Below are 7,843 nucleotides of genomic sequence, written 5' to 3' on the forward strand. Positions count from 1 at the left end.
AAAGTATCGAGGTCAATGACCTCTCCGGGATAACCACAGCCTTGGAAGGTACACGACATACAGTTCTGGGCAGGCAGCCATACGAGTTTACCACAGATGCATGCCACGAACAGTAGCGACCATGTCAACAGCGCAGGTCTATTGCCGCATTGGAGCGGCCAGGAAGTCTCGCTATGCCAGGAAGACTTTCTCACACGCCTATAAATCCCGTACACTAACAAAGGCACACCATGGGTGCTGAGATGCATGGAAATCTACCACTAGGCACAATCATCAACGTTCTTGACAAGATCGAAAGCGTGCGAGCACAACCAGTGTCAAAAAACATCATCAATAACAGCCATTGCTGAAGTGTTGAACGCGCTAAGCAATTAGTGGCAATTAGTGGCTAAGCAATTAGTGGCATTAGTGGCAGTGGCACGACATATTGAACAAGTAGCCAAAGCAATGTTCTCAAGTTGGTATTTTTTAAAAACACATTCGCCTTAGGGGTCACTGGTTAAACTAGCACAAAACAAAATTGTACATACATTTGTACATACATTGCACCTTCTTCACATGGGGCAAATATATAATTACCCAGTCAGTTCTCGCATGTGTGGAACTGTCGTCTATGAACGCATCAAAGACATTTGACGAGGCTTCTTAGTTCACGTCAGCTACTTAGTTCAGGTAGACGACAGATCTAAGCCCGCTCAACGTTCTTCTCAATCAGTGAGGAGATAATGCAAGCACATCCAGGGACGCAACAGGTTGGACGTAAGCAACCATTGCTTGGTGAGCGGTGCTATTTTACAGCGCTTAACCAGTTTGGAACCAACCAACACCGTCAGTCGGAAACGCTTTCAGTCTTTCAGAGTCTCTGGCTAGGCTTGCAATACTCATATATGTACGTGGTGTGTCTTGGCAAACTAGATACTCACATCATGACATGCAAACGAATATAGATATCGAGCATGTTCTATAGAGTAGAACAAGCCTAAGAGCTCTCCAGGTATCCGGGAAAAGTCAAGGCATTTCCGATGACCGAAGTTATGTCCAATTCATGGAACGCCGTGATCACGCGGTGCATGATAACGGGTTTAATGCCGAGTACGTGGATGGTGTAATCCAGCGATTCCATCCACCGCTGCTGTTCAGTACTCTGTAGAAAAAAGAATAAGTTAATAAAAACACACATTAAGACATGGCACCAACTGAGCAGAAGCATTATGAACTAGTTTTACGTCGTCCCATGTGCTATTCATCGATACACGTTAGTCATGACCGGAAACGCACTGCACATGCGCGTGTCATATTTGCCGGCTCACTTTTGTTCGAGATGTGGTTTTACTAACAATTGTCAATGGAAGGTCGTATCTATTCACAAGCAAACTTACCTTATTTCTTTCCTGATCCCACGAATGTGCTGACGCCGCCTTTAGCACGACCACGGTTTTTCGTAAGTCGCGGAGGCATCATAAGGTGGTGCAGAGGAGCGCTTACATCTCGCCGGGTCAACTGAGGAGCACCACTGGTAGATAAATCTGCAAAAAGAGCATGCCCGGCGGTCAGATCATCAGGGGTACCAGATCAGATCATCGCGGGTACCAGGTCAGATCATCAGGGGTACCAGGTCAGATCATCAGGGGTACCAGGTCAACTATCAGGTATTTGACATCAGATCTGGTACCCACCTCCTGGTGGTCTGACCTGGTAATTCTGACCCCAGTAGTCTGATCTGGTGACCCCACACACTGATGGTCTGATCATCAGGAGCACCAGGTCAGATCACCAGGCACAAGGCACCATGCCAAACAAGCGGGAGGCATGGGTACCAGGTCAGACCAGCTGGCAATAGCAGTGCCAGGTCAGACCATCAGCGATAGGGGTACCCTATCAGGTGGCAGGAATACCAGCCCAGATCACTAAGCACAGGGGTATCAGGTGAGGCCATCAGGAGCAGATGTATAAGTCCTTCTTCCATGTGACACAAGTACCAGGCCAGATCACCATGAGACAGCAGTACTATTCTACCTGGAGCACTGGTATCAATGCACACTATCAGGTGGTGGTACCAGGTAAGGCCACCAGGAGGAAGTAGTATCAGGTCAGGCCATCAGGGTCAGGAGTACCAAGTCTAGCCACCAGGGGCCAGAGTGCCAGGAGGTAGGAGTACCTCACCAGACTCTCAAGGGCAGTAATATCAGGTCAGGAAACCCTGACCTGGAACTGCTGCCATCTCATGCAACAAAGGGGCCTCTCAAATAGAGAGTGCCTGCTAACCCAGTACAGAGCTTCCTAGCTTGTAACGCAGCCTCCCAAGCCAGCAAAGTGCTCACCATAACACAACATTGGGCCTTCTGATCTAGAACACCAGGGGCCAGGGTGCCAGATAACAGGAGTGCTACATTAGACCATCAGGGGCAGAGATCATCAGACCATCAGTACTATATGAAAAAGTTATGAAGGCTGTACACCGCATACAATGTTTAAAACCTAGCTTGGGTCAACAACTAATGTATGATGCAGCAATCACTCAGCACGCAGTCAACTTTTTATCACTGTAGAGGCTGATCAGGCCATTAAGTAATAATATTAGACAAACAAGGGCATTGGGGGGAGCCAATCCAATTTGCAACCTTGCTAGGTTATGAAAACAAACTGCTAAAGCATCGTTTGCTAGCAATTGCTACAATATATATATATAATATAATATATATATATATAGATATATATATATATTGAAAGGAAATTCCTTACATATAATAACTATATATATAATATATATATATATAAACTATATATAACTAGATAGATAAATATCTATATAATATATATATTATACATATATATCATATACTATATATCTATATATCTATATATCTATATATCTATATATCTATATATATATCTATATATATATATATATATATATATCTATATCTATATCTATATCTATATCTATATCTATATATATATATATATCTATATATATAATCCAAACCCTCCTTTTAAATAAGTTCACATACATGCAAAAAATATGTGAACAATTCAACAATAACCAATCATGTTTATTGTTTGCATTCTAGCCTTAGTGGGTCCTGAAATACATGTTGATGAAGCTAACCTCTCCAGCAACATCTTTTCTTACCTTGCTAGATCAAAATTTGCTTTTCGAGCATAGCCGCTGTGTGTTCGAAGTTTGTAAAATTGATAAATAGCTGTTTTTGGTCACTTGCGTTTTGTTACAACTGTGTACCTTGCTCACGATATATCTGCTTGTCAATGCTAGTTTGAAAAACACTTAATCATTTCCAGCTGTTATTTTACAGCTTTCATGCAATTTTGTTAGGAGTGTATAGTATTTGTGAAATCCTTTCTTGAATTGGTACCACCTGAGGTAAAATCATTTCCAGCATTTAAACAAGATCCACAGACTTTGATTTGCACACCCACCCAGTCTTGCTTTCAGTGAGGATAGGCCAATTTCTTTTCAAACCAGAAGACAGGCATTCAAAGAATCAGCTGAAGATTACCATTTATCCTATACAAAGGCACTGCAACATTCAACTAGCTGATAAAAGCTGCTCCCTTTTATAACAAAACATATGAGTACAAAGAATGTGCTACTAGTAATGAATTACCTTATTACAAAGTGGAAACAAGTGAGGGAAAATCAGTCCAGCCTGCTGATGCTGAGGGGCTGGCACCATGGATTTTCAATTTGGGGGAGGATTTTCAACGAGCCTCCTAAGCCAAATGGGGCTGCTTCACAGGGGGCCTTCTCAGCAATGTTGTCTTGAAAGTTGAATGGAAAGGAAAATTGCAGGCATATGCTCCTTTACCAAGCTGTTATAAGCATGATATCCAGGCGAATAGATGTTGACAATTTAAAACACTGGGCCTTCCGATTTTGCAGCAAAGGGCGATGGTACCATACAACATGGCCTCCTGGCACATGAAAGGGCTTTGTCACCAAGAGCAGCATGCTTTCAATCCACAAAATGGGTATTCAAAATTTTGTCAATCCTGATTTGGAGCTGCTGCCATCTACCTGCCTGCATCCCTCGTGGCTGGCGCACCGTACCCGCCCACACCCAACCCTCAACACGCCCGGCATCCAAGGCCGAGGGTCGGCGCGGACACGGTCGCATACGTAGGCGAGTGCGCATGCGCAAACGTGACGTCATAAATCTGACTCGATTTACACAGTTGAGCAGTTGTGTGTAAATCGACTCGGATCCGATGTGATTTACACAGGAGGGCCGTTTTCAGTATATCGACTCTCATGAGTCGATATACACGTTCCCCTCGAGGTATTCCTTAGGTTTAGCTGCCAGATGCTGCCAAGTGTTGCTGTCGTCACAAAACCATTCCATGACGCCACCAAACGATGACGTAATGGGGCGCTTTTTTACCCAACTTAGAAATTGTGCTACTTAGAGTCATTTTTGAGCCTTGAAAACTTACCAATAGTTACAAGTAAGCTTTTCCCATCATATCTGGTGCTTATCTCAATATCTTGAAATGTGGAACATTCCCTTTAACATGACAAAAATTGTTTTTGTTTTTTCACATCGTAGGTCATCACACTGAAACAGAAAATGCATGAAAAAACAGAAATTCTGTGATAGTGTGATGACCAACAAAACTATCTAGCATTCAAACAAAAGAAGTCTCTGACTCCTGCACATCAGCATATCACCAAATGAAATAAACAACAACCAACATACTTTTGGCTTGTGCTAAGATAGGGCCAGGCAGTACAAATATTACGTGGCTGTCTTTTGCAAAACACATATGCTTACTTCCATGAATGTAACCTAACTCAACTTAGCCTCAGAGAAGCGTTAGCCTCATGTTCTCCTGTTAAAGCTAGTTGTATCACAGCAGCATTTGTGAGGCACTGATCCCAGCAAAATTCCAACAGCTGCTTACTATGCAGGTAACCAGCTTAACCTAACTTAGGGAAGTCTATATGTTGAACATAATCTCAGCCCACCTCACCTATTTTTTGACAGCAGCAGTTGTGATAAAAGCACGATAAATCTTAATTTTAGCTGGCTCCAGTGTGTGTTTTTGGTTCAGTTCTTTGTGTCAGTTTCTTGACACCAGAGAAAGTTGGTAACACACAAGTCAAAACGCAGAAGCCAACTGAGGAGGCAGGATCACCCTTAATTATCTAAATTACTTTCAACAATTTATTTTGATTGCCATGGTCACCCTCTGTCAAGGGTAGTAGTTGCTATGCTCCGAAACAAAACAATATCTCTCCTACAAACATAACAGAACTTATGAACGGCAATGAAACCAGCTTTGCTGCTTGCCTTTCAAGCTGTCAAGCCAATGCATCCATTTAGGTTTGGTTATTCATATTAAATGATTTAACACGCGCTCGGGTGGAAGGGGGTTTCAAATTGACCCCCCTGCCCCGAAGGTTTTTCCAGAATGGTTCCCGAACGGCGCGGCGTAGCCCCGCTAAAATTTTCATTAGCTGTAGACAATGAAATAGCAAATCGTTTGACATCAAACGATTAGATGTACCTTGTCAGATCACTGACCTATGGCAGATGCAATTCAGGCCATGGTTTCAGTGAAGTCAATCTACAGGGAATCGTTTAATTTGATGCAACAACGGAGTGTTAGACGAAGCCATACATCTCTGAGATGCTTTCTTAGTCAACACAAATATTGAATGAACAAATCACATTGACCTTAGGTCAGGTTATAAAGGTCAGACCAAGGTCAAAACCAACCTGTTTTATTGTTATAGGGCTTGCGGCATGGGATAGTTTTTGGTGCTCATTTCGAATTTATTGATAGCAGGAGCCACATTTTACATCTTCCATGTACTTCTTAGAGGTCGGAATAGGTCATTGACCTAAAATGACCCAGGTGAACATTTTGTTTTTGGAAACATACTGCCTAGCGTAATCTTTGTCGCCTGTTCAGCTGCAAAACTCAGACTAGTCTTGTATGATTTTGGCCACCATGACCTTGAGAAGGTCAAACAAGGTCACTGACCTTAAATGAGCATAAAACCTTTTGCTTAGAAACAGCTATTTGGGTTTGGGGATACTTTGGACTAACCTGGAATTTGACCAGGTTTGACCGTATTCGACCCAAAGCTCATGACCTACGAACCTCAATCTCTTACCTAAGTGATTTCCCGTACAGTTCAACACACTCTGTAAATTTGGTGTCTCTAGCTTCTTTAATTCCCGAGATGTCAGGGTGATCAAATTGACCCCCACTCGAGCGAAGGGTATCTAGCCGGCCACAAGCTCAGCTCTAGCTCACTGAACAAGCACATGGCCTTGTTAGACTGTGCGTCGAAGCGTGTAATGCATTCACCACAGGGCTCGGCTATTATAGCCACGTGCTCGTATCGCCGTAAATCTCCTGCGCTGACATATGTGGGATTTTTCCGGACGTCAAAATACCGTCAAGCCAAGCCCAAGTGGACCGCGCCGAGGCTCGTTCTATGTTAAACATTCACCGCAAAATTATGCAGTTGAATTTGAATCTGCTAACAACTGACTCTGCTAATAATTGACTCTGCTAACAATTGACTGCGAACAATTACCGCATAATCAATGGCTGTCGTCTTCTTTCTCGCGATTCCACGAATCGACTGACTCGGCAAAGCTTGGCACGACAACGCCTCACCCTTCATTGTGTCCTTCGATGCGTCATCAGCATCTTCTTCCTTATCGTGTCATCGATGACAAGCATCATCACCTCGCCTACTTACTGCCTCCTCCATCTGACACAACGGGATGGCGAGGTTCTCACATAATCCTAGAACGTGGTCTGAAAAGTGAAGGCGTCTCGATGCAAATGTAAGCCAATTCGGGACATTTCGAGACTTGTGTCCAGGTTCTCGCCCAATCCAAGAACGTGGTCTGAAGAATAAGGGCACCCCGATGCAAATGCTAACCAATCCAGGACATGTCGAGACCTGTAGAACGTGAGGTTGTTACAAAACAATTATATGTGGTGTGCTATAGCTCTGCGCGAGTGCGTAATATCATGCCAGTGGTTTTATGCACTTTGGGAGATAGAGTGCGGTTAATTCTAATACCTTAACAATATGGCTCTGGTGATGCATTGAAAGAAGCGATCTTGAAGCTATCTGAACCGCCAATAATGTTACAAAACGGCACCGTTGCTTATTGTTTTCCATAGGCACCCTGTACCAACGTACTGCAATATTGAGGAGAATCGATGCAGCCTTTTGTAACTTATTCTTGCTGATATCATTTTGCAGCCGAGCCCAGTGCGCAAAAGCAGCCCATACCCCCCAGCTTCTCGGCTGGTTTCCTTGCCGGTATATGAAAACACTATCGCCAAAGTATGATGAATAGGGACAGCTTTAGTCGGATGGCGCTGATGGAGTTTTTATCCTCGATTTCAAAATGTATCTACTGTTGTATTTTCATCGTCATAGTGCACCAAATACTTACCGGATTGTTTTTGTGCCAGTGGCCGGTGAAGCAAGTGAAGGTTGCCTGCCAGGTAGCGCTGGTGAAGTAAGCCCTTACCCCGTTACGGAAGCTGTGTCGCCCAGATGAATTGAAATTTTAAACACGCACCAGGTCGGCCCCGTGCTCAAGGTGACCAAGCTGGTGGCTGGACCTGTCTCGGGAGCCGTCCGTCACGACCACATCCCCTCGACCATGAAAAGCTCAGCAAACGCTAAGTAGAAGACCTGGTCACTTTTCGGAACTGCACCGGCGTCTTGGATGGGCTCCATGAGCCCTGTTTACCCGACGTACTGCCGTCTCTCAGCGTCGGTCTCGGGCGCGCTGGAGCCGCCTGCTTTCCGTTATACGCCGGCCGTTCTCGTGCCGCGCGGCAG

At 44.2% G+C, this 7,843-nt stretch overlaps 1 long non-coding RNA gene across 1 annotated transcript; it reads right to left on the reverse strand.

Moving 5' to 3' along the window:
- Positions 1–19: 19 nt before the first annotated feature.
- LOC119104552 (uncharacterized) lies at positions 20–4,100 on the reverse strand. Its single transcript, XR_005094958.1, has 3 exons — positions 4,037–4,100; positions 1,380–1,526; positions 20–1,144 (listed from the first exon to the last, which is right to left on the reverse strand). It is a non-coding gene; the product is annotated as an uncharacterized LOC119104552 (long non-coding RNA).
- Positions 4,101–7,843: the final 3,743 nt, after the last annotated feature.

The sequence above is a fragment of the Pollicipes pollicipes genome, unplaced genomic scaffold (genome assembly GCF_011947565.3).
Source record: "Pollicipes pollicipes isolate AB1234 unplaced genomic scaffold, Ppol_2.1 Scaffold_6052;HRSCAF=7182_pilon_pilon_pilon, whole genome shotgun sequence".
Classification (NCBI taxonomy): Eukaryota; Metazoa; Arthropoda; class Thecostraca; order Pollicipedomorpha; family Pollicipedidae; genus Pollicipes; species Pollicipes pollicipes.